We start from the raw sequence: 27992 nt of genomic DNA, 5'->3' as shown, positions 1-27992 counted from the left end.
TGCAATGACACAGCGCAGCTCCGTCATCTCTATGATGAAGTGTCACGCATCACCAAGGCTTTGGAGTCTTTAGGGGTGCCTCGGTCCAGCTACGATGTCATCTTATTCAGAGTTCTCACCCGCTGCCTACCTACAGACCTTTTCGTGCAGTTCATGCAGAGGAGAAGCGACCCTGACACGTCCAGCAGTTACTTCACGTCCCACGCAGCTGGCCAGACAAGAACATCCTCGATGACCGAGCAGGTGGGCGCTCTCCTGTCCTTCCTACGAATCCAAGTGGAGAGCAGAGAAGAAGCCCTTCTTCACCGTCAGCGGCATGTACGAAGGGACAAGGACAGTACCGACGACTTGCAAGCTCCCCAAGCTTTGGCAGCCGCCCTTCCTGTAAAAGGCTGTAAAAGATCAACGAGCGGCAGGGCATGGTGCACGTTCCACAGGCGCGCAAAAGTCACAAAGGGCTTGCGCCTTATGCCGCGGAAATGATCACGTAACGAAGGTCTCTGTAGTACGCATAGCGCCGGAAGAGAAGCGTCGTCGCCCCAGCACAGCGCGTCGCTGCTTCCGATGTGCAAAACGTTATCCGCTGGTTTAATTTGTACGAAAGGCGACGGTCATCACTTGACAGTGCTATGCGAAATCCAGCCCAGACCCAGCCCAGGTGTATCTGCCCAGCCGACGCAAACTGCAACAGTCTCGATGTCCACCAGAGGGACGTTACTTCAAACCGCAACAGTGCAGGTCTTTGGGCCCGCAGGCAGCGCTTTCGTACATCTCTTGGTCGACAGTGGGAGTCACAGATCATTTGTAGAGAGAGTCTCACACGCAAGCTCGGCTGCCCAGTCCTTGACTAGTAAGAATTGGCCATATTCTCCTTTGAATCAACTCGACGGCCCGCACGTCACAAGTTCAACGTCAAGTCGCAAATTGCGCTCCGTCATAAATATTCTGCTTTTTTGTTGCAAAAAAAAGTCTTCTACCAATTCGCTGTTCTAGAAACGGAGTGTTCACGTAAGCGAGATTTGGATGTCGCCGATGTCGTGCAACTTTTTCGTATATCCAGGAGAAGAGCCAGGATTGCGTGCCGCACTCATAGGCAGGCACACCGCTCGAACCCCTACGCCCCCCCCCCCCCCTCCCCCAGAACTCATACATTTTCTACGAATCGCAGGGATTGCACTCCTAATTCCTACTCCCGCACACCCCTTTTTTTTTATCGGATCTCTCCCATGCTTCTTTAAGTAAAAGAGAAAAATGTTCTGTTGTCACTCCCGGCCGGGTCAGGACTGGCTACTCCAATACTTAACACGTATCCTTGAGCAAGGCAACGAAAGGAACGGACACAGACAACGACGACGCACCAACAGGCCCCATACACTCTGTGACTTAATACGTAATCTGAGAAATATGCAAGGACAAGAGAGCGTCTAAAATGCCAACAAAAGCTGGCTAAATTATAGATAAAGAAAACCACAGTTAGGAACAATAAAGGGGAAGGGGGAAATGGAAATTGACGGAATCCATCCTGAGCGAATCTCACGACCATAGGTCGGCGCAATCATGATCGCAATGCCTTATCAAATCCTGATGATCGCGATCATGAGGGCGATCACGAAGCACTGGCAAGGCTGCCGCGATCATGATCGCGCCGACCTATGCTCACGACATAATCGAATGTCTATAATACCGTATGTCTGACGCCAACAAGAGGAATGGAAATAAGGTCGCAGGATATCAATAAGATGAGATTACTTCGAAAACTGCACGAGTGCATGCATTGCAGGGAGTTGGTGATGCGCGGATCATCGCCCTTTTCTTATGCTGAAAGGTCTATTATCGGGGTCGGGTAATCAACCACACCACCGCTCAACGATGGTCGTATTGTATTTTGAACACTATTCGTGGAAATGCTGTGAACCCTCTACTGGCGGTGCAGTAGTTCCTACATTTTTGCCATTTTCGCTGTTTGTCAATAATTATAAGTGGAAGCGACGGCTCACGCACAGCGTATAAGCTATAAATTTAAAAACTGTGAAGGAAGTATACACTCTAAGAAAAAGAAAAAAAGGTAGAGTTTCCTACACAAGCTGGTAAAGCGACGGTACACTCTTAGAAATGAACTTCACCACATAGCACGCTCCTAGCCAACCATCATCCCGAATGACAACGTTCTCGCCCCTGATTTGTTGAAAACGGGAGGAGGAGCCTATTTTGTGCCGTGCATAATGGCACAAAATAGGCTCCTCCTCCCGTTTTCAACAAATCTAGAGCGAGAACGTTGTCATTCGGGATGATGGTTGGCTAGGAGCGTGCTATGTGGTGAAGTTCATTTTTAAGAGTGATACTTCTACAATTTCGGGCCAATCCACGCGCGCCTACTGCTCCGCGGGTATAAGCGACGGTGTGCCTTTCCTTTGCTCCTCTTTCTCACCTTGGCTCTAAGAAATCAGGGTAGAATTACAAACCGAAGCTGGTAGAACGACAGTTTCTACTCTGCAGTTATACCCAAAAGGTAGAATTTGTTTGAGTAGAAATGGTGGTTGCAATACAGCTGTACTGAGATGGGTAGAAAATTCTACCTTTTCTTTTCCTTAGAGTGTACTTTTTATTTATTTATTTGGAATACTACTGGCCCCCTTTTGAAGGCCCAAGTCGGAGTGGAACAAAACAAGAGCATCAGCCACGCAACAAAACACTCCAAATGATCCTGAATACGCGACATAAAATTAGCAACAGATTCAGACGACGTAACACTGTCCGGAAGGCTGCTTCCATGTACGCTAACTCTCATGATGATCATTATTAGGTGCCGGCCTAAGTGGCTGAGTCGGCAGCGTGTCCGCCTCCCGATCCCAAGATCGCGGATTCAAACCCGGCCGAGGATGTTGGCAAACTTGGAGGACGGGTACAAGTTGCCCAGACACGCAGTCTTCCGCGAGGGACGATAAACATGGCGTGGGGTGTGTCGAGATTTCTGCGCGCGTTAAGGATGGACAAAATGAATCCACAGACCCAACCAGTGGGGCGTCGCGCTCATGATCACAGTTGTCTCGCGACGTTAAGCCCCGAATTATTATCATTATTAGGTGTTTTGGAGAAGTCAGCCATAAATACGTGGCTTGCTCCTTCACAGAAAGAAAAAAAGAATGAAACGGGAAAAAGAGACGTTCCTATACTCTTAATCTTCAACTAAAGTACACTTGGTCATTTTATTCTGTCAAGGGATTTCGTACAACGAGGACGTTTATTTGTTTACGTATTTACCGAAGTATACGTACCCCTTTTCGATGGGTACTAGGAATTACGTTAAACAGATGATACGGTTTCGAAAGACTGCGGGCGAAAAGCATGACTTGTAAGTCATGCGGTATTTCACCGGGGAGAATAGTGTTCCAGCACCGCGCACCCTTCACGCGCGTTCGGAACCGTTTTGCATGCGCAAGGTTACAGCGAGTGCACACTCCGCGTGTGCCGAACGTGGCTTTGCATTTAACGAGCGCGAACACACTATTTGCTTGCGTACGCAAGGCGATTTCCATACGCGACAACTAACTGTATCTACTAATTAGGAACTATTAGAATTAGAAAAGGCAGCGCTACCGCAATGGCGAAACACAGGAGGCAGAACAAGTCGCGAACGCCACGTGGCGCTATGTAGAGGAATATTTAATGTGTAGCGCTAGGCAACCTTGGGCAAAATATATCCGCCTCCCGCAGGGAAGAATAGATGGGGGCCGCAATAAATTTCCACTTTGAGTTGCCACTGGGGAGAAGAATGCGAATTGAGCTTCTCCCTAAAACGTTGCGAAACTCCGGCAATCAGAGACTGCGGAATTGGCTTTCTATCACGGCGCGCACAGCCCAGCCAATGTGTTATAGAAAGTTTGCACATATTTGCTTGCATTCAATGGAATGAAGGCCTTTGAGGGACCACTGTCAAACGTATTTTCCAACTTCCCAGAAGTGTATTAAGGTCTGAATGTTTTACTTGGCGCGTGAAAGCAAAACAGGAGGCTGCCGATGGCGTGAAAGCCACTGAATGTATGCAAAATAATATTCCTACCTTTCTGGTATAAAAAAAAAGAAAAGGAAGAAAGAACGCAATGTGTTTCGAATTCAATTCATTTTCGTGTTGATGCAAACACTTCGGAACCCTTTCGTAAGAAAAGTCTCGAAGCAAGTCTTCTTCAGCATACAACCACCGAAAGAATTTTAAATGCCTTTCGGCGTATTTGACGCTTCTCTGTATGGAATACATCCATTGACAGCTTATGCGCGTGAGGTCACGAATGTGGCTCGTGCGCCGATGGCGTCACTATGGTAACCTAGCTTCACCAGTATGGCGGGTCAAATTTACGTTTCAGAATTTTGCTTTCTTCCCCGGTTTTTATATGAGTTTCGGCATTCTGGAACAAGTTCACTACGGTAATCTAGTAGTCTAGTAGTAGTGTAGTGCTAGTCTAGTAGTCCTTCTAGCCCGCCGTAAGTTTACTTCGCATTCTCAATACAGATACCTCTTCTTCCTCTTCTTCATAACTGTGTTGTGTCTGGAACTATTTGGTTCATATACAGATACTTCCGCAAATACACTTAAAAAAAAAGGACTGCTGGAATTAAACAACGGAATCCCACTCTAAGCTTGCGTGGCTCACTTTTCTTCTTTCTATCCGCTGTGTACCAGGGGAGGCTGCCCGCAGCTACTCGAAGCCCCCGTAATTCACTCCAAGGGTAGAGGCGACCATAATTCCTGCGCACTTGCGTAACACAAGCCCCGCTTATTTCGCGCGATTCAAGGTATGAGCTGTCATTTTCAGACAGCATTTACCTTCCTGTGTGATCGTGCCAGTAATGAGGCCTTCGTGTCCAGATGTTGTTATCTAGAAAACACTAAGGCATTTCATCGCAAACCCGCGGTTTCCTTTATCCATTTGGAGCGAAATTCGCCGAAAACTCATTTCAAGAGTATAGCAGTCGACGTGGAAACTTGGTGTAATTGTAAGAGCCCAGAAGAGTGTACAGGATAAGTATACAGAGAAGGATACACGAGTCTGTACCTTTCTAGAAAAATGTCCTCACTCCAGCACCTGTTGTTTCTGGACCATATTGCAATAATATTTTCAACAGCTTGAGATGAAATCGCACCTAAGGCAGCTATGCGGCAGGATGCGCTTTTACCCGCCAGGTGCCCTCTACGACGCTACTTATTCGGGACAAATTTAACCCCCAGCATAACCAATACTGACTAAACGGGCCTGCCTATATTCCGAGATGGGACAGTCGTACGGAATAAATCGTAGGAACGTGAATCGAATCGAATGACGTCACAAAGACCGGATGAAAACACGGAGCCGGAATCGCACATATCTTGCTGACAGTTGCGACGCTGTACACAAAGGACGATGAGACAGACGATGTCGCACTTCCGTCTCTTGTGTCACACTTTTCTCTCGTCCTTTGTCTACTGCGTCGCAACTGTCAGCAATATGTACCAACCCGCCCGGTCTTTGTTACAATGTTTCGCACATATATGATCTACAGGACGTGAAATGTTCCTTCGGAACCGACTCCATTTAGAGAGTCTTCGGGAACCAGCGCGGTTCATACGATCCAGCGCCAAAGAGACGATCAGAGCCTCGCCAGAAAGCAGTTTTCAGTAGAGTCACTAAATAAGTGAGGAACTCAGTGTCGTTACTCTGAAGCGTAGTGACTCTAGTTTTCAGGAAGGGGGGGGGGGGGTCGAGGTAGCTTGCCGGTACTGGCCGCACTCAAGTGGGCATCTAGTTCTCAGGAACCGGAGTGGAACAACGGAGCGGCACGAATACGAGATGGTCATTCTTCCGTGGCACTGTAGAGATTCTTTCACAGAGCACTAACAAACGTACTAACAGGGAGTTTCTGGGAACCGGTTGAGCACGTCCGGTACGATCAGTCAGGAGCGACGCGCACGCGCTTTACCGCGTGACGATCCCCCTGACCGCTTCGAGGTCACTGTCTGTTCGCTTCCGATCTTTCTCCTTCTGGGACTCCCGAACGAAGCAGAAACATGGCCGACGCCAATGCGATGGATCCCATCTACTCTGCAGCAGTCTGGTATTCCGCGGATAGCGTAATGGTTCCTCGCAAATTTTCCGCCAACCTAGCGGTATATTAACATTTCTGGTACATCATCAGTCAGACTAGGGATCAGAAACTTGCCGTAGAAAATATTCAAAAAGACCGCTCCGCCATTGAGATTGCATTTCGTTGTGTGGGGATGCTGTGCCGATTTAGAAATTTTCAAAAGTTCCATTTCGCAAATTGTACAATGTCATGTTTTATCAGTCGAACATACGTGTGGGAGTACATTTATTTCTCTGAAAGAATATTTGCAGTGCCTCAGAGAGAGAGAAAAAAAAAAGAGTTTTTCTTCTATCCTTGACCAGAGATGGCGCCAGCGCCTATCGCTGCGATTGTTCAACTCCGGTTCCCGAAAACGTTTTCTGGCGAAACTCCGATCGGTTCCTTCCCACTCGACAACGCACCGACCAACCGATCGACCGTATGCACCGCGCCGATTCCCGCGAAGTTTTCGATGAGCGAAACTTTGTGAGGAACCATTACGCCATTCGTGGAATACGGAATCCATCGCGTCTGCGTTTGGTTATGTTTAGGGTTCCGCGTTTTCGATTTTTTTTTTTCTGGATTCGACGTAAGTTTTTCGATGTTGAGTGATTTTCACGAAATCTGCGTTTTTCGATGTTTTTCCTGGCGTGTACACGTTTTACCCGACAGTTATTGGCGAATAGAAATCACAATGCAATTTCCGCACGACGCTCATTCAACGTGGCGTTGTTCGCTGCGGTGGCGTTTTACGGCAAACGAAACAGTAAACGGACATTTTTCACAACCATGGGTATTTCTGTATATGGTTTTCTGATCTGTATCAACAACTTGCTGGGCGTGTGCAGCAATTTATCTCTGCCATGTCCTTGAATGTCCCTCTGTAGTTTTTCGATGAAAACCGAATGAGGAAAAATTTACCGGGCGTATGTTTTTCGGTGTTTTTCGATTAAAACCGAAAACACGGAACCCTAGTTATGTTTCAGTGGGCTCTGTTCGGGAATCGCCGTTGGAGACTGACCGGAAACGAACCTATCTTCACCTCGAAGCGGTCAAGAGGATCACCGCCACTACAATGCTGCGACGACGCCATATCGTAGCTCTACTACTGCGCTGCTTTGGATGATGCCGCTCGCCTCAACCTGCTCGTGCACTCTTAAAAATGAACTTCACCGCATAGCACGCTCCTAGCCAACAATCATCTCGAATGATATCGTTATCTGCCTTGATTTGTTGAAAACGGGAGGCGTACGCCTTTTTGTGACACTTGTGCTGTTCATAATTGTCACAAAAAAGGCGTACACCTCCCGTTTTCAACAAATCACAGCAGATAACGATATCATTCGAGATGATGGTTGGCTTGTAGCGTGCTACGCGGTGAAGTTCATTTCTAAGAGTGTGTAGGTGAGCGTGACTGGGAAATATAAACAGGAGGATGGTTGGAGGGTGAATGCGTGTATGCGACCGATGCTTGTTGCGTTGATGAGACAGTAACGAGCATGATGTAAGGTAGAATCCTGTCCGGAGATCGGAAGAGCGCTCCGGGTTTTAGGCCCACTAAAGAAGCTTTTCCATCAGCTATTGTTCTTTAATTGAAATATGCAATTGGCCGTTGTGAGCCTTAAGTGGTCTGTCTGTCCTCGTTGCCCTCAGCTGCCACCACGCAGCCGCACTTTAGTAATATGCTGTTCTACAAATCAAGCGTAATACAAAAGTTTCGTCTGTATTGGCCAATGTATAATTTCCTTTTCTTTTGTTTCCTTTCATAAAGAGACCTAATATTGTCGTTACACCAGCTCCCGTGACATAGTGGTTAAGATGATCGCTTTTCCACGCAGAGACTGGGATGTGTCACGGGTTCGAATCCTTTCACCGGCTGTGCTGTCTGAGGTTTTCCCTGGGTTTTCCGAAGGCTTTCCAGGCGAACGTTGGCACAGTTCCCCCTTAAGACTGCCCAGGACGCATACTAAGCCCTCTGTCCCCTACTCCTCCCTGCTGTCCTCTCTCCATCTGACCACGTCTGTACGCCGCTCATAGCCGCAGTTACTTCGCGGCGCTAACGTGGAATTAAAAAAAAATGTCGTCAGAAAATTATTCCGTACACTCTAAGAAAAGAGGAATGTTAGTCCTTTTTAGGGAATAGATCTAGTGCCCTTAGATCATTAGTCACATCCGGGACTAAGCGCGGCAAGTTAAGGCAGCTTAGGGACTATCTGAGGCGATGGGAACTAAATTTCAGGGTCAAGAGACTCAAGTGCAGAGTAATAGCAATGCACACTCTTAAAAATGAACTTCACCGCATAGCACGCTCCTAGCCAACCATCACCTTGAATGATATCGTTATCTGCACTGATTTGTTGAAAACGGGGGGCGTACGCCTTTTTTTGTGACAATGAACAGCATGTATGAACAGCATAAGTGTCACAAAAAGGCGTACGTCTCCCGTTTTCAACAAATCAGGGCAGATAACGATATCATTCGAGATGATGGTTGGCTAGGAGCGTGCTGTGCGGTGAAGTTCATTTTTAAGAGTGCAGGAGAGAAGAAGCGGTTGTTGTCCCTCAGTTTATTCATTTTCTCTTGTAATGTAGCCTGCATGGGGTGCAGTGTTATGGTGACCGAGTCGTGCAGGTTCCTTTACGTTAAACGTCTTGAACGCATCCTTCTGCTCGTTTATCGTATCTTTGAATATTCATGAAATCGGGGACGAGACAGGGACTTTGCACATGGAAAGTAACACGAATTTGTCCAACGGTTACAAACAGGACGGCATATTTTATGTTGATGTTGATGAAGAAAGAATAACAGGGAGAGGTTGAATCCGGTGACACGACAAATTCGGCTACTCCGATAAACAGACACCCTTCCAAAGGGAAAAAAAAATAGAAAAGAGAACCCCCCCCCCCCCCGCTTTCGCGATAACTATCGGCCAAAGGCCAAATCACCGGTTAAAGTTGCGCACAATGAACGACATATTTTGTATTCCGTCTGGGCGAAGAAGATACCCTGAAATTAAAACACCATTAGCGATGAGTTGAGTGCGCGAAAAACTTGCTCACACTGCTCCGACACATTTATCCCATACTTTCGAGCGACGTTAGAGCGCTGGCCTATCAACAAATGGCGACCCTCCAAACTATTAGCTTTTTTCCCTCTCTGTCCCTGTGTTCGTCGCAAAGAAGTACAGCAAGCTTGATAACGAAGTTTCACAGTATCGTCCCCGCGCCCACGGGAAGAAGAGCTGTTGAGAAATTTATCCTGTTTATCCTGCACCAGCACGTAGTATATGTTCGCCCCTCGCAACACGAGATTAAGCGCGAGGAGCAATTTTTCAACTTTGAAGTATGGTGTGTGTCGACACTTTTACTCGCAAACAAGCCATTTTATGCCGTGTACGCGCTTTCCATCACTCCCGAAAACTTGCATCGCGAACGAGACTACAAAAGGCAATTCGGGGTAGAGACTGAGTTAGCGTTACAACGAGGTAATATTACGGCCCTCGACTGTGAAAAATAATGTGTACAGCTGGAGAGCACGTAACTCAGTCTGCTCCCCAAATTGTAAGTCATTTGAGGGTAACTCAAGAAAATATCCTTCTACTTGAGTGCCCCTTCCCACTAGTGTCTTTCTTCTCTATTTATACGTATACAAGCACATAGTATGTGTGTTTATGCGCGATTATTCTCAGGCCCCATTTTGACCTCATTTGATCATTTATGACCCAGAAATATGCACGGAGTTGTTATTTTAAGGTACTACGGGCAACGAAGTGTATTTTGAGACAGTTAAACGCTACTGTGACCAGGATCCGTTTACTTCTCTTTCTTTTCTTTTTTTTTTTGTTTTTTTCGTGTTAGCGCGGCGAAGAGATGGAGAGAGGATAGCAGGAAGGAGTGGGGGACAGGGGGGTTAGTATGCGTCCTGGGCCGACTTCCGGGAAAACCGGTGGGAAAATCGGCCATGCCGCTGGTGATCCACTTAAGTGTCTTAGTATAAGTCCAGTTTCACATTCATATCGAAGTAAAAAAACGATGAAAGTAAAATAAAAAATGTAAGTAAAAGAAAGTAAAATAAAAAAAAATAAAGCAATGTAAAGCAAAGCAGAAGTAAAGAAAATTGGCACTTTCCTGTAGGGCACATTTTCTTTTATTTATTTCGAACGTATTTTCGTCCCATATATGTCAACATTGGCAGAAAATTCACAGTTGGGCGCACTATTTCCTATATAACCTTCGAATGCAAGATTGTTTTTTATGCGGAATACGAACGGTTAGAGCCCGACAGGACGAATGGTTTGACACCTCATTTGTTTTGCTGCGACACACGGTACGTGTGCTACGCGCAGTGATCGCTCGGTGACTGACGACATTCCTGCCCTCAACGAAGCTTGTGCAGTGACGTCACGTTCGGTCATGTGACTTGGGAAACATATTGCCGCACAGGAGTCGCCACTGATCTCGATTGTAAAAGGCTGGATCGCGGATGGGGAGCGCGAGCGTGAGGAAACCGGCCGCCATCTTACTGTACCCACAACAGTCGCCGCAGCGATCATGGCAACTTCTTGCAATTACGGTCGCACCAACCGTACTGGCAAGGATACAGGGCCTCAATTTCTACAGGTGAGTAATTCTTTATCAAGGAATAAATAGGCGTCCATTCTGTATATTTAGTTGACCATTATGAAGTGTTTTTTTGTTCAAAACGAGCACTGGATGCAGGTTGTTTGATCGCTCTTCCGACGTTCAATCGAGCACACTTGCATGTTACCTGGTGGCAAATACAGTTTGAGTGCATAATGTGCTTGAAAGAACATGTTATAGTACACTGGTAGTGTTGTCATCAATATATGTGCGAGCACTCGAGCGCTTTTTTGCATGCATTGCTAGCATTGTACACGGTGTTCTCTACGGAAGCGAGTGCACATTTATTTCTTTGAATTACCTTCGCGCACAAGTTCGGTATTACGTCGTAACTAGACCGAGATTGTCACCTTTTTTCATGTATTGGTATTGTTTTGTGCCTTGGTTTGATTTGTGACACAGAGTGCTACGTGACGGTGGTGTGGCGCGACTTGGATAACGCCTTGTGTCTCACCTGTATCGTCAGCTTGTTACGATAATAATAATTTGTAGCGTGCCGTGCTATTTGTAGCAGTTTTTAAGGCAAAAGTGGTGTCTCGTCAATACAGGTTTCGTCATGTGGACTACCCAGTGAATAATCTGTGCAGTGTGATACGACTGGGTGTACAGATAAGTATCAAGTTCCTCATCCACTGGTTTCTACTTTACAGGGAGGAACCACCTCAGTGCACGCACTGTGGTTAGCCTCTCTCAAATTTGCACATTTTCATACATGTTGACATCAGAAACACACCTTAGGCTCCTTCACCCAGCAATATAATAATTATAATTCTTTTTAGAAGAGTTCCCCATATTCTTTTTAGAATAGGTTTTAATCTTTTCAATTTTTAGAAGATACAGGGATTGTAAGCCATGTTTTAAACTGATGTTTTAACATTTGTCCAATGCATTTATTAAACAACATTCATTTTTAGCTGGTTGCACCCAAACCAATGTTCTGATGTATTATTGCCTTTGTTGTCGATGCACCATAAAAATTAGAATAATCATCCATACAGGTTACTTCACAGCTGCCTCGACATACTCAAGAAATGGGTGCAGAACCTGCGTAATGCCCACAAACTTTGACTACCACAGCACCTCCAGAAAGTAAAAGCATATGTGTCACATGCGATTTTTAAAGGCATTCACAGTATATAATACCTTATGTGAACTGTTGTAGATCTAAGCAGCCTCTACAGTACACTCTCAGAAATTAAAACATGTCAGGGAACTGTGATAAGCGTTTCAGTTAATAGGCATGCACATATATGCTATAAGAAGAAATTTATTTATTGAGGATGCATTTCTCTGGTACTGATGTTGTTTACGTCTACCGTTGATCACATTAAATTTAAAATTCAGCATATATGAGAAAATATCAGGAGGGAAGTTGCTATTCTTTGCTCATTCCAACTTAAAATTGAGTGCTACAAATTTAGAGTGTGTACCTGTCCATTGTCATCCCTAAAATATATGTTGTCATTGTAGGAAGGTCACAAAACAATAAATGTAGTCTTTTGCGACCTCCCTGCACGTTCATTGTATCCTGAAATGCATAAGTGCAAGAAATAAATGTTGAACTTGAAAAATGTATACTCTCTTTACTCATCATCAGTGATCTTCTTTACAAAAGCATATCGTGTTAGACTTTTTTGTTTACGCTTCACAGACAGGATACACGAGGTCCAAAATGACAAAAGCACAACTGTTTCAAGCTCCAAATCGTTCTGTTGCAATTTGCAGACCATACGTGTGTAGTGCAAGAGGGCCCCTGCACATCAAAGGGTAAGATGGGAGTCATTAATGAAAGTGGTTCCTATGAGAGACTTCGATGCTGAAGAAAATTGTGCAAACTGCGGAAAGTGCCATAGAAGATCTCCAGAAAGCGTGTATGGTCTCACAACGGTGCCCCTTTTAGATGACGATGATACTGACTGGTGTTTCAGATGTGGAGCTGCATTTTTTGTAACGTGCTTCACATAACAAGCATGACAAAGCCAGTGCTGGATGGACATTCAGTTTGGCACAACCGCGCCTGCAAATACGCAGAACAAATGAAGGAAGCAACAAACAAACATAGAAGGGCCATTTTTTTCTTTTAAAATCAATCAATCAAACATAGAAGGGCTGTACTTCAAAAAGAGATAACTCCTGTGTCTCAAGCAGGTGTCACCACTTCCTAAGTAAGTTAATTGATTAAGCTTACATCACTACCTGACTAACTGTTCTAACGAGCGCGAACGAATTGCGTGAAGTAATTATTTGAGCTGCTTGACGGTGTGTCCATATGTGCGAGGCATGGCACCCATGTCGTTCACTAAAAGACTCTTTCTGCGGCGATGCTTGATATAAATCATACTAAACGCATACACGGCTAAAACAACGGCTGAGAGTCTACAGAACGATATCTTTCTGTCATGCGAGTATATCTTTTCCCGGACCGTTCGTGACGGAAAAATTTTTGTCCAGAACGCAGCACAGGATATCATATACATGGTTGTTGTTAACCTCACATCGTTTCTTATTGAAATATTGGCTGGGAAACGTGCTGCAGTACAATTCCCAGCGCTGCACTGCAGTGACAGTCTAGTTTCGGAATGCAAAACATAACGTTATTAAGAATCGAAAAGCAGGGCACCTGCGAAACACTGTTAGGATACATCAGTATACTGGCACCTTACAAAATCGCGTGACGACAAACAATGATCAACGCCTGTAGCGCAATAAATACTCACAATCTCTGTTGCCTCCCATTGTTTCCAATGGGCACACACAGCGTTTTAGGGCCCACCAACATGGCGGCCCGAATGCGTACCTCTCTCCCACGAGCCCCTCTCCCATGCGTGATCCAGCCTCTATGCATAGAGATCAGTGGGAGTCGCAGTAGGAAGGCATGACGTGAGTTGTTCCGGTATGCGCGCAATTAGCAGAGAAAATTGTAAAAACACACGTTGTGCCTCATTCGGCCCGCAGTTTGACGTCTTTGACGCACCCTAGGTCACGTAGCCCAGAGGCGGTCAAAAGCTGCGCGTGACCCAATGTTCCAAGCTTCATTGCGCAAAGTAACTCCCTTCCATGCACTATTGCCGGTGGCGCACACATGATAGCATGAAACCTTTACAATGCCACCTCACTCATCGCGATACCTCGAATAGAGAGGTGAGCAAAGTCACGACTGACGCTCCGGGGGAATGTGCGTCCTGGGCCGACTTCTAAGAGATTGCCGACATATGTCTGAAAGCGTCTGAGGAAAACCCAGGAAAAACCCCAAACATCTAAAATCTACAGCAGCGATAGAGGTGTTCACTTGAGCTCGCTTGTTGCGACATGCATGGTTCACCCTCTCGATTATGGTCCGTACTAATAGAGAGCTGTCTTATAACGTGCACTGTCGCCTTTGTGTGCGCAAGGGATAGCGTGTTGGTCCTACGCAATGCACAAAGCTCCGCTTCTGTCTTGCGCGTGCGAAGAACCACCAGCGCTATCGTACGTAAAGGCGAGGGCGTACGATATAAGTGAGTTTTAGTATATCGTACGCTATCGCCTATGCGTACGCAAATGATATCGGTGGTGGTCCTGCGCGCGCGCAAAACACAAGCAGATATTTGCGAATCTGCGTACCCAAAGGCGACAGCGTACGATATATTAAAACTCACTATTATCTTCTTCCGTTCGTACACTTCCTAGGACGGCCCATAATGCCGTTGTTCACCTCCGCGCACAGACGTAATACCGTCTACGCTGCGGCTGCGGGCGACGATAAGCCGGTACGCGCGCGGAGCAACTCTTCCAATGCCCTGACACAACACTTCCTAGATAGCAGAAAGCCTGCGCCCCGCGTCACGCATGGAGGCCTGCGTGAGCTTTTCGAGCTGCTTCGGGCTTTTCTCTCGTTCGCTCTCTTATTGACGTCGTAGCAGCATCAACAGCTGTAACAGCAGACCTCCCTGTATGACTTAGGACTCAGGCCTTCTGATACCTAGGAGGTGCTGCCTGACATGTGAGGCGGCAACCGGCACTGCCACTTTTTGACGTGGCGTCAACGTCACAGTCAACGTGACTCTCTGAAATGACCAACCTGTATCGCGCGCCAAGGGAGAGAAGGGTTTTCGGCGATGCGACGTACGGACAAGATCTTTACGAAATCGAGTCCTTAACAGCTGTCGCTGTAAAATTCGAAAAGTACTCTTTGTTCAACTGACAATGTTATTATTATTCTTTCTTCCTCTGGTTTTTTTTTTCTTTTGCTTTTTTTCTTTCGCACTCAGGACGTAGGCTACGCAGCGCTGTCGCCTAGTATAAGCGCACGCTGCTCCTGCTGTCCTCGGAAAAAGTAGAATAAAACTGAAATTATTGCAAAAGAAATGCAGAGGAATTGAGACCGTTCTCTCAGCGGATTAAGTCAATATAAAAAGTGTGATTTGCCTATCGACCTTTTTCGACCGCCTCAATATCAGGGTTGCAAGAGGCCTCAGGGTCGCTTCAAGTGCGTTTGACGGCTGTTTTCCCTTTTCCCCTTTTGGCCTTTGCCGCCATACGACCATAGAGTTCAAGAAATGATGACCGCTGGAGAAAATGCACCAGCAGTGAGATTCGAACCCACGCCATTCAATTTAAGTATACAACTGGGCGTTTTGAGGCTTGTGTTTTGTTTGTCCTTCAATGTGAAACTACCTCATCCACTGGATCCCAACATAAAAGATTTATTGCTGCCTGTAGGTCTCGACCTTGTACACCTTGCATTCACTCTTGGATTTCCAGCTGGTTCCTTCAAACCTCAGAATTTCTTTTAAAATCTTCGTATGACGCTTGACCAATGAAAACGTGCGAATTTTTCAGCACACTGCGCTGAAATTGTATACCCACAACAGAAATAACGCGAAAAAATAATCGATTTAAGATAAGAATATATTATTAAGAATATATTAAGAGGCTCTAATAAAAATTAACAGCATTTTAAAAATAGTTTCGCCAAAAAGTTACCGCCACGGTGTTCCTGTGAAGCTAGCAGATTTAAACGCGTTTGACGCAATGCCCAAGGACGCAGCCAAGAGTCCAAGTCCAGAGTCGCCTATTAAATATATCAAATGCGTTGAGCATTGTAGTTTTGTAATGTATACAATAAAACGTTAAAGGTGCTGTAAAGCAGTAGACATGCAATCTCAGAACCGCTCGATAGCCTAAGGCCGCAGTAATATTAAGCCACGACTTTCATTCCAATTTCGCTCACAGCTTTCTTTTTTTTAATGTGTATAACAACTTGTTAATTCGAGGCTGTTTCTACCCACGCTCTTGTAGCCCCAGGACCGATTTCGTCTTCAGAAAGTAGGGAAGACTTGATTAGCTGCAGTATATGACAAAGGATAATCGGTGACAACAACAACTTTATTTGGAGGTGATGAATGGGAGTTTCATCGCCAGGGGCGATACTCTACCCCATTTCTTGGTAGTGATGTGGGGAATGAAACAATGAGTCACCTCACAATAGGGATCGAAGTCCTGTGGTGTCCAAAAAGGTCAAAAGAGCTTTGAGGGCAGAGCGTTTGTGGACTGGATTTGGCCAGGGACCGAGCAATTTTGAGGGAAGGGTGGGGGTGGGGGGGCGAGAGTCGTCCAGCTGATTAAGAGACTCAGAGAGTGCTGTTCGGGAAGGTTGGCAGTGCGGGCAATGAAGGAGAATGTGTCCTAGGTCTTCTAGAGCACCGCAGTGACAGCACCTAAGAAAGTTAACTTGTCTCAAGCGGTAACGCCACTGAACTGCAAAAAGAAGTATATACGGCAGCAAATCCTACATCGGCTGCGCATCAAACTGGGTCTAAAATAAAACAAGTCCTGCTACGTGTCGTTTTTCTAGTTGTCAGGAGTAGCAAATTATTCTTGAGGAGATAGATCATTGTTGCTCGACGAATTGGGAATTATTTGCTACCTTACGCCGCCATGAGGCATTTTGCCGCAATGTTTGCTAGCGAGTTAAAAATATTTATCTTTCCCTGTCCCATGTATAACGTGTAGCGCTGAGTTGGCAAGCAAGAAACTGTTGAACTGCGCCGCCATCATAAACTGTCTCTCTTTTTTTTTTTTTTTTTTGCGGTACCTTTAATGACGTAATATATCGACCGAAACTCCGTTTATATTCCGTAATTCAGGAGGGCGTAGTTTACATATAAAGGAGCCGTTCACTGCGTTTGCTCCTTCACCCTCTTTATGTAGAAAGGTTCATCCGGGGCGAGCTCGTATGCGGGACGAAATCCCAGGGGCCGAATGGCATCCATCTTGCTTATAAAAATTGCTTCCGTATCAGAACTAAGTCGGCTGAATGAACGGCAAAAAGGAATCGTCTGTGTTCCGTTGCTTTGGAGTGGTATGCGCTCTGACAGCTATCGCATTTCTACAGATGCGGGCGAGCACAAAGGATCACGGATTGGGTCGCGTTATTCACTTTTCCTATCGCAGGACGAAAGGAGCAACCCAATAAGGTGATTTCGTACGGAAGGGGGTACCCAGTGACGATAATACAACCAGGGCTGATGCGCACGTGCTCTGCCGTAGCGACGCCGCAGAGATTCTAGGAACAGTTTTTTGAAGAAAATATTGGCGTTAAGACTGCGAAGGAACTGCGGCTGTGAGCGGTGTACAGACGAGGACAGATGGAGAGAGGACAGCACGAACAAGAGACAGAGTGTGGGAGCCGGGCGGGTAAGTAAGCGTGCTGGACCGACGTCAGGGTAAACTTATGCCGGCATCTCAGTGGATACCTCAGTAAAACACCAGATGGCACAGTCGATGGTGGCATTCTAACCCCACTACACTTCAGTCTCCAGCATGACTTTCAAGAGAGCGCATACTCTATGAACGACGCTGGAAACGCCGCGATAGTAAGGAAAAACAGATTTTTACATTAGAAATAGTGTTTTTTGTCGTTGTTGTTTTTTTCTGCGATCACGTGCTGATGGCACTGTCTCGTGGTGCCACATGGGTAAAAAGAGGTAACTGGAGTGGCCATACAAAGCCGTGGGCGGACCCATAATGGGGCCGGCCCAATACAATCATCGTTTTAAAATTTGCAGTCAAACGAAAGTGGATGTACCGCGTGACAATATTTCGAGAAAGCTTTTAAGCGTGCTATCGAACAAACAGCATCAAATATAAACCACTTATTGACACCCGGATCCATGCAGCTATAGAAGGGTTGCGCAATACGATATATTGTACTTATTTATTTACAATACTGTTGATCCACATCGCGGATTATTACAGGAGATGGCTCGATAACAGGTATTCTATTTTTTTGCGACAACCATATGCTCTACAGTGACAGCATCTTCCGGAAGGCTGTTCCAGTCACGTATGGTTCTTGGATAGAACGAAAAAAATTTAGAATGTCAGTGCGACAAACATATTCCTTCAGTGCGAGACCATGCTTACGTCTTGATAATCATCAATCTTTTAGTAGGTAGCCAAAAAGGGGGCCATTGTGAAACATATTGTATATAAATGTGACAGCTTTCTTAGTAGTAGTTCAGTATACATGTCGTCCATTACTCCTTGACTCACATACTACAAGTTTCGAACAGCCACTGTTGCCCGTGACGTGAGACACGCTTGGAAACTGTCCAATAATTGTCGACACAACAGGGGATGTCGCACGACTGGAATAGCTCCAATGACCTAACTATTGTCCAGCGTGTACTATAGGGAAACCTAAGCTGCGCGGCTAGGAAAACAACATGTCGAGGGAAGGCAGGACCGATCAATACTAACGCAGTTGCGGCCCTGTCTGAGGAACTACTCGGTCGGTATAATGAGTTGACTAACTTCTTTCTTTGCTAACCCCACGGAAGAGATTAAGACCGCATGCTAGGGTCGCTAAGCAATTAGGGGAGAGCACTAATTTTCTGCGACACAAGGTGAAAAACTGTAGCGCGAGAAGAGCTGACCAAATCCCACGCATCAAGTTTGTCATTAGATTAGATTCTAATCTAATCCAATGTTTGTTAGATGATATAAACGAAGGGGGGGGGGGAAATAAAGACGTCTGGTCATCCTCTGCAAGACCGCTTTCCTACAACTCCAATGGTGTCCGGTGATAACACGTAAAGCAAGAAGGTCTGGTGTATCGCCTCGATGCAGTAAAAAAAAAAAAAAAAAAAGAAAACGAAATTTTAATCAATCACGTACTGTCTTCGCGACTCAAAGCCAGCTTCCGTAGCTTTGAATACTAGACAATAGTAAAGACGTTGTACGCAGAATTCCCTCCTGTCATCCCCATATCATCGTCATCATGTATCTCTCTCTCTCTCTCTCCTTTCTGTCATATTTCGCTTTGGCAAAAGTTATCTTCACATTTAAATGCAATAAAAATATATTAAAAGTTCTACTTCAGCGCAAGGAGGCCGTCCTGAGTTTGAGCGCGACTATAGTTTATGTCATTATAATCTGCCTGTCTCATATTGTATCCCCCAAAGCATTGGTTTTCCATGTCTCATTTTAATTAAATTTTTAATATAATCAACTAATTTTTTTACGCGTATGACCTCACGATGTGCGCAACCTGGCCGTATAAGCAACCTGCAAAAACGGTATCTATGCTGTTCTCGTAGCTTTTTTAAAAGATAAAGATCTGTAACAATAAAAAATAAAATAAAAAAGACACCCACTATAGTAATACCAAGAACAATTCTATTGCTATATTTAGAACCAGCGGATCTGAAAGCGTAACAAAGAAACACCTTTTCAGAGACTCTCCCATACAATGTCTACATTCGGAATGAGTCCCCGTCACAGCATGAGATGGCAAGGAAGAAATATCCCCACTCGAAGGCGGAGTGTATTCCCCAAGGAGTCTCTTGGCGAGCACATATTGACCTCCTCCGAGTGAACTGTCTTTCCTTGGTTGTCGCGTAATGACGCCCTTTTCGTTGCCAGGGCAAAATCAGTGGCAGCGGCTCAACTAATTCATGTTGCCGCTTTCAGCTTTTGCTTCGCAGGATTCCTCGCCCATTTATCGGGACTGCCTTCTTGGATGTCCCCGGGGAATTCATGCCTCGCTTATCCGTTCTGTCCGCTAGGGGGCTTCAAAGAGACTCGTTCCTAACATTTCGTGCAAAGGGATTGAAAGTTTCGTTGCACTTCACGCACGGGGAATGGTGGGGCGACGCTCTGTTTCTATCGATGGAGTGACGTCGTCTTAACAACAACCACCACAACTAGAGAATACATTATATGACGATGCTACGGGGTGTCTAACAGCTTTATGGGACGGTCAGGGTCTGCGGACTGATTTTCAGATATGTGTGGATACCACATGCAAGCTTTTAATCCTTCAACGCGGTGTATTTTTTTTTAGATAAACAAAAATAAGAACATCAATTTCATATCCAGTTTCGGTTTCACACACAGGTACCGTGGCCTTGGCGGGCATCTTGAGGGTGAGAAGCCGAGATAAAGGTGATTGAAGGCTGTTTCGAGACACCCTAAGACGTGACAACCTGGCTAACAAGTTTTGTCTCGAATCGGTGGAATTTTTCGGACTAAAGTTCGTATCCTCAGAAACTCAGCATCCTACCTATAGTCGTGCTAGGAACAGCATTGCCGGTGCCTTTTGTTTCTCCTTGTATTTACCCACCAGATGCAGACATAGTGTTTGAAACGATGTACGCAGAATTTCTCCCTGTCATATTTCGCATAGGTTATTTCGACATCCTAAATGCAATAAGAATATATTAAAAGTTCTACTTCAGCGCCGGAGAGGCCGTCCTGAGTTTGAGCGTGTAGAGCGAGAAATGAGGCGACCAGGCTCTACTGAGGTTGATGGGTTTAATGACGGTTAATGGCGATGAACCGAAAACGAAAGCTCGGGTCACGCGCAGTGCTGCGCGTAACCGATGGCGGTGCTGGTGATGATTATGACGCTGCTTCTACTGAGGTTGATGGGTTTAATGACGGTTAATGGCGATGAACCGAAAACGAAAGCTCGGGTCACGCGCAGTGCTGCGCGTAACCGATGGCGGTGCTGGTGATGATTATGACGCTGCTGCTACAGGGCTCCCCCCCGTGGCGGATGACAAGGCTGGCGAGGAGGGCCGAGGTTGGCGGAAAGGTCGGGCGCCGAGGCCAAGGAGTGCAGGAGCCGGACCCGAGGCGGCGGGCGGCTCGTAGTGTGCGAGCTGCGGCGCCCAATGCACCCGACGTGGAGGGGAAGGAATGCTGGAGACAGGAGGTGAGGACGGACGTAGGGAGGGCGGGTCGGGCGATACCAGAGGTGCCGACTCCAGGAATGCGGGCTTGAGCCTGTCGATGGCCACAGTGTCAGGTCCCCGCGGAAGATCGAGGCGGAAAAACTTCGCGGCTCGCGAGATGACCCTGTAGGGGCCGTCATAGGGAGGCTGCAAGCTGGAGCGCACAGAGTCCCGGCGGACGTCGCCCAGTCCCGGCGGACGTCGGACGGCGCCCAGTCACGGACGTCGGCATTCATGCGAGGCCATATGTAGCGCTCTGCGACGATCTTTTGCGTGCCGCGCACGCCAGGGTGGAACAGCGAGTGGAGGGCGTTGAAAACATGCCGGCGGAAGGCCAGGGGAACGAAAGGGCGCGGGGTACCAGTAGAGGTGTCGCACCATAGACTTGCCGTCGAACCGGGGAGCGAGATCTCCCGAAAAGTGGTGGATGAGGCGGGGGATGAACGAAGGGCGGCGAGCTCTTCATCAGCCTGTTGCGCCTGGGCGATGCCGTCCAAATCGACCGCGGGGGGCGGATGGAGAGCATTGACGTCCGGCCGCGAGAGTGCGTCGGCAGCGGCATTGTCTTCGCCTGCGACGTGTCGCACATCGGTCGTGAACTCCAAGAGGTAGCACATGTGGCGGGTTTCACGAGGCGAGTGGTTGAGGGAGGCCGATCGCAGGGCGAACATGAGAGGCTTGTGGTCGGTGTACAGCACAAACGGACGGCCCTCGAGAAAATGGCGGTAGTGTCTGCATGCCAGGTATGCGGCGAGGAGCTCACGCCCGAAGGTGCTGTAGCGTGTTTCGGCTGGCGAGAGGCGTTGGGAAAAGAAACCGAGAGGTTTCCAGTGGCCATCCTGACGCTGCTGCAAGACTGCGCCGACAGCAGCAGTGGAGGCGTCGACGAACAACGCTGTCTCGGCGTCAGGACGAGGATGGTGGAGCAGCACAGCATCTGCCAGGGCCTGCTTGACCTCTTCGAACGCGCGTTCTGCTGCCGGTGTCCACTCCAGAGTGGCAGCACGGGCCTCTTTCGGATGGTCAGCGCCGAGAGCTGCGTAGAGAGGCTGGAGCAAGGCAGCACAGCGAGGCACAAAACGTCGGTAGAAAGTCACGAGGCCGAGGAATGAACGAAGTCCTTTGCGAGAAGTGGGGGCAGGAAAGTCTCGGATGACCTGGACCTTGGATGCGAGTGGCCGGATGCCTTGCGGGGTGATGGTGTGTCCCAGGAAGGTAAGGGTGGTAACGCCAAACTCGCACTTCGCGGCATTGATGGAGACTCCGTAGTCCTCCAGGCGCGAGAACAGGGCGCGCAGATGGGCGCGATGAGCCTCCGGAGATGGACTTGCGACGAGGATGTCATCCATGTATGCGAATGCGAAGTCCAGGCCGCGGAGCACTTCGTTGATGAATCGTTGGAATGTCTGCGCAGCATTACGCAGGCCAAAGGGCATCCGCACGTATTCAAAGAGGCCAAAAGGGGTGGTTATAGCAGTCTTCGGGATGTCAGGGGGATGGACGGGAATTTGGTGATAGGCTTTGATGAGGTCTATCTTGGAGAAGATGGTCGCTCCGTCAAGATTCGCGGTGAAGTCCTGAATATGGGGAAGCGGGTATCTGTCCGGTACCGTGACGATGTTGAGTGCACGGTAGTCCCCACATGGGCGCCAGTCACCAGGTGTTGCTTTGGGCACCATGTGGAGAGCGGAAGACCACGGGCTGGAGGAAGGCCGAATGATCCCCAGTTCGAGCATGTGCTCAAATTCCCTCTTGGCAATGACGAGGCGCTCCGGAGCCAGCCGTCTGGGGCGAGCGAAGACAGGGGGGCCCCGTGTCACGATGTGGTGAGTGACGCTGTGGCGAGGTGGGCAAGAGGCGTGCGATTGGCGCAGGACAGCGGGGAACTCCGTGACAATGTCGGCGAAAGCAGTGGGCAACGGTAGCCGTATGGTGGGACTAATGGCGGCTATATGCGCTGGAGCGCCATAAACGTGCAAAGAAGTAGTGTTGTCGACGAGGCGCTGGCGTCTAATATCCACAAGAAGGTCGAAATGGTGGAGGAAGTCGGCGCCAAGGATTGCGAAGGGGAGGTCGGCGATGGTAAAAACCCAACGAAATACTCTGCGCAGGCCGAGGTCAAGGGTGACGGAGCGTTGACCGTAAGTTGAGATGGTGGACTTGTTGACAGCCTGCAAAGCCAAGTCTGGTTGTCGGTGTCGTTTTTCTGCGGGGGTTGGTGGAACGACGCTCACGTCAGCCCCGGTGTCCACCAGGAAGCGACAGCCGGACACGCGGTCCGTGATCCGGAAGAGCCGGCTGTTGTCGCCCCCAGCCATGCCAGCCGTTAATGGTTGGGGGGAGCGTTTCCCGGCCACGAGCAAGGGGCCTGGCAGTTCCTTGCGGCATCGCCGAATTTTCGATGATACCAGCAGAAGTGGTGCTGAGAGGGCGAAGGAGACCGTTGACGGGATGGCGAGCAGCGACGGCAAAACGGGCGCCGAGGGGAACGTGGTCGCTGCGGGGGAATGGCGTCCACCCGGTTCACCAGGGCCGCCACCGTAGTCTGGAGTTGCTGGAGCGACGTGCTGATGGCATTGATTGCAACGTCCACCGGTGGAGGGGAGGTGCGGGGTGCCAGGGCGGCAACGGCTCCTGGTGATGGAAGGCCAGCAAAATCCAGAATACGGTCCGCCATCTTCGCCAAGTCATCCAGGCGGGAATTTTCGCCGGCTGCCAGGATCATGCGTACGTTGTGGGGCAAACGTTGTAGGAAGAGCTCGCGTAGTAGTGAGTCGTCCGTGGTAGGGTTGCCCGCGAGGTCGCGCATGCGGCGTAGTAGCTGTGTGGGCCGTCGATCGCCGAGCTCTTCCCTGTTCAGAAGCTGCTGCAATCGCCGCTCCTCCGAAGCAGACGTGCGGCGGATTAACTCGTCCCTTAAGGTGTCGTAGGGTAATTCGGGGTGAGGGTGGATGATTAGGTCGCGGACTTCCGCCGCAGCTTCGGGAGGAAGGTTTGCGATGGCGTAGCCAAACCTCGAGGCTTGAGAAGTGACGCGGCGTCCGTCGAAGAGAACCTCCGCCTGCGCGAACCACAGCTGAGGGTCGGAGATGGAGAAAGGCGGCAGGCGGAGCGGTGCCACAGAAGCCTCAAGCGGTGGAAGTGGCGGTGGCCGGCTGGGAGGCGAAGAGCTGGTGGAGTGCTGGTCACCGTTCATGATGGTGGAACGCTAAGACATCACGTTCGGGTCACCAGTTGTAGAGCGAGAAATGAGGCGACCAGGCTCTACTGAGGTTGATGGGTTTAATGACGGTTAATGGCGATGAACCGAAAACGAAAGCTCGGGTCACGCGCAGTGCTGCGCGTAACCGATGGCGGTGCTGGTGATGATTATGACGCTGCTGCTACAAGCGCGACTATAGTTTATGTCATTGTAATCTAGCCGTCTCATATTGAATCCCCCAACAACAACAACAACAACAACAACGACATATATATACTGATGATGAAGTGGGGAGGTTTTCCACTCTAGGAGTGGAACGCTACCCCATAGCTAGGGAGTCTAATATGAGTGGTGACAATGATGAGTGATGACGGGAATGATCGGAGCGGCGATGGCGATGCTGAACGTGATCGTGATGGTGGGAATGTCCGAGAGCGCTGCTGGGTCATAATGAGTCCTTTAGGCCTGTCGGCTCAAAAAAGCCAACCACATGACGTAAGGCCGCCACGGAGTGGGCCGCGGTGTCCCAAGGGCCGAGGATGGTCGACAAGTTGAAGGGGCGGCAGCCAAGGGTGACAAGCTGTGACTGCAGTGTACGCCTCTCGTTGATATAGGTCCGGCAGCGGAGGAGTATGTGTTCTACGTTGGCAAGTACACCACACTCGTTGCACATAGGGCTAGCCTCACAGCCTAGCTGGTAGCGATAGAACGGAGTGAAGGCCACATTCAGACGTAGCCTGTGGATGAGCGACTTCAGAGGACGAGGAAGCTTTGCAGGCAGCCTGTATGACAGCGTTGGGTCTACACTTCCCAAAGAGGACCTAGTTGGAATGTCGTGTTGCCACTGTAGGGTAGACCAGGAATCGGACAAATGCCTGAGGAAGGATCTTCTGTCTCCTCTCGAGAGTATAATGGGCATAGAAGGCCGTTGTTGATGTGCAGCGGCAGCGGCAGCGTCGGCCTCGTGGATCCCATTGTTCCACAATGCCCTGGAACCCACTGAAAGGCAACGGAGTGGGAGCGATCTTGTAGGGACTTCAGGGCGCACAGGATATCTATCACCACTGAGGAAAGGGAACCGCCGATGCCCATGTTTTTAATGCACAGGAGAGCTGCTTTGGAGTCGGTATCAATTACCCACTTCCGTGGTTCACAGTCTTCAGCATATGTCAAGAATAACAAGAAGCATAAAGTTCAGCATTGGTTCTCCACGTCTAATTTTAATTATTTTTTTTAATTTAATTAGCTACTTTTTTGATAAGTATAACGTCACAATGTGCGCAACCTGGCAACATTGCTCCTTCAATGGCGCTCTTCGCCTCCTCACCCCAGCTACATGAGGACTTCGAGGTGCGGAGAGCAGTGATGTTTTGCCGGTTGTTTCGAAAACTCGTTGAAGCGTGCAGTGTCCACTGACGGCGTTTGTATTTTGCGTACCGGAGCTTTGAATGAAATTGAGTTATGATACGAAATAAAATAAATATTTTTGGATGGTACTTTAAGTCAGAGATCGGAACCGAAACTGAACCCGAACCGCAAACCGCTAAAAACCCGTATTTTGCGCTGAACCGGAACTAAACAGAACCTTTTTTTTTTCTCGCGTTGAACCGAACCGGAACTGAACCGGAAAAAAATTAGGCGGTTCAGATGTAATGTGCGTTGTGAGAGATCGGAACTACGATTCACACAGCGGATTGAGCAGCGTTGCCAAACAAGTTCGAAACCTAAACTGAACAAAACAAAAGCTGCAACCCAAGTGCGTCAGGTATTTCCTCCACGCAGCTATTACGTTCATTCAGTTGTGTAATACCCCTGTCACACGGCAAATTGAATGTCATTTCCAGCAAATGACATTCGCACTGAATGACATTCGTTTCGTGTCACACGGTGAAATCAAATGGCAATACATGCGAGTGATATTCGCCAAACGAATGAGTTCGGTGAACTCATTCGTCGCTTTTTCCTCTCGCACCGACAGCGTATCCTCGCAGTAGAGAAGTAGCAAAAACAACAACGATAAACCGTTTTAAGAAACGAAAGACGAATGAAAAGTTGTACTCCAATATTTTATCACGAATTTGGTAAGTTTTTGCACGAAGGAAAGAAGGCTAAACACTGCTGTTTTTCAGAGAACTACCCTCGTTCCCAGTCGCCACGTTGCCAAGTGCGGTGCACATAGGCTTCTTATTTGCCTTTGCTTATAGTACTTAGCCAATTAAGTGTCTTTGAAAAAGCAACGAATTTGTGAAATAATCTAAAGTTTTTGTCTAGTTCCGAGCAAAAGAAATAAAAATATAAGTAATGTACCTGTATAATGCTTTACATGTTCGGCCCTGGTGTCTTAATTATCGACACTGGCGTCATTTGCAAAGGACAATTTGTTTCTTTGTGTATCTCGATGCACGACAAACGAATTACATTCGGTGCGACTGTCACTCGCTGGGAATGACATTCGGTTTGCTGTGTGACAATGGTATTAGTTTTGCGGTTCGGCAGTGCTTGATTTCACCAGCTGAAGTAACACCGATCATTCATCGCGTACTTCGGACACCAAATGTAAGGTGAAATGACATTCTAAACACAATTGTGTTGGAGATCGTGCTATGGAGAGTCAACTTTCTGGCTTCCGAAGGAAAAAGGTAACGTCTGACTGCGCGTTCGGGAAGGTGCCGTTCGGTCCAACGGGCCTGAGCCAACACTGAGCGTGCATGCTATGTAATGTTAGATGGCACAATTGAATATATGAATATACGTGGTCAAAAAGGACAAGAATATTGGTCGTGTTTTACTTTTTTCTTCTTCCTTTTGGCAGTCGTAGGCTTCCTACACTCTAAAAACTGAACTTCACCGCATAGCACGCTCTGCGCCAACCATTGCCACGAATAATAGGGTTATCGCTTCTGGTTCGAAGAGAGAGGGGGGCGCACGCCTTTTTGTGTCAATTTGGATACATGATAATTGACACAAAAAGGCGTACGCCTCCCTCTCTCCTCGAATCAAAAGCGATAACCCTATCATTCGTGGCAATGGTTGGCGCAAAGCGTGCTATGAGGGGAAGTTCAGTTTTTAGAGTGCATTTTTTTACCATCCAGCAACCTGAATCTTTAATTTTGGGCTGTGAAAATAACGGCCAGTTCCTGAGGAGGGGGGGGGGGGATATGTTTATTAAGAAAAAAAGAAAGGAAAGGTTAGCCAGGCAAAGAGCCGGCTTGCTATTCCGAAAAAAAAGGGGGAAGGGGCAAACGAAAAAGAAAAGGAAGGAAGGAAGGAAAAAGAAAAAAAAAGGGGGATCGAAACAGAGGAAAGAAAGAAAAACAAAAAACAACAGAAAGAAAGGAAAGAGAAAGAAAACAAGAAACAGAACGAAAGGGAAGGAAAAGAAAAGAGAAACAAAAAGAAAGGAAAGGGAAGAAAACAAGAAACAAAAAGAAAGGAAAGGAAAAGAAAAGAGAAACAAAAGGAAAGAAATGAGAAACACAAAGAAAGAAAAGTGGAACAACAAGAAAGAAAAGAGAAACAAAAAGAAAGAAGAGAATAAACACTAGCACAACGTTACAGGCAGTTCACGAGTCCTGAGACTCGGAGAAAACCGAGGAGAGCGGCAGTGACAGCCCACTGGTTGGGGTGCAAGACGGGGCCAAGAAGAGCGGCCAACGAGAAGTCGTTACAGCCAATCTGGAGCAGACGGCAACGGAGGGTGTCCCTATGTTGAAGGTGCTGCTGGCAATACAGGAGTTGGTGTGGGATGTCCGCTTCCACTCCACAGATATTACAGTTTGGTGAATTTAGCCGACCCATCTTGAAGAGAAGTGATGGTGTACGGGCAACATTGAG

General features: G+C 47.8%; 1 long non-coding RNA gene across 1 annotated transcript in view; it reads right to left on the bottom strand.

Annotated features, from left to right (window-relative positions):
* LOC135395324 (uncharacterized) overlaps window positions 1-27992 on the bottom strand; it is an 89341-nt gene that overhangs the window by 14154 nt on the left and 47195 nt on the right. Inside the window, exon 2 of the long non-coding RNA XR_010423024.1 lies at window positions 131-382. This is a non-coding gene — a long non-coding RNA (uncharacterized LOC135395324). The remainder of the gene's footprint in view (window positions 1-130; window positions 383-27992) is intronic.

Source organism: Ornithodoros turicata, chromosome 5, assembly GCF_037126465.1.
Source record: "Ornithodoros turicata isolate Travis chromosome 5, ASM3712646v1, whole genome shotgun sequence".
In the NCBI taxonomy this organism is placed as follows: Eukaryota; Metazoa; Arthropoda; class Arachnida; order Ixodida; family Argasidae; genus Ornithodoros; species Ornithodoros turicata.
This window is presented reverse-complemented; position numbering and strand designations above follow the sequence as displayed.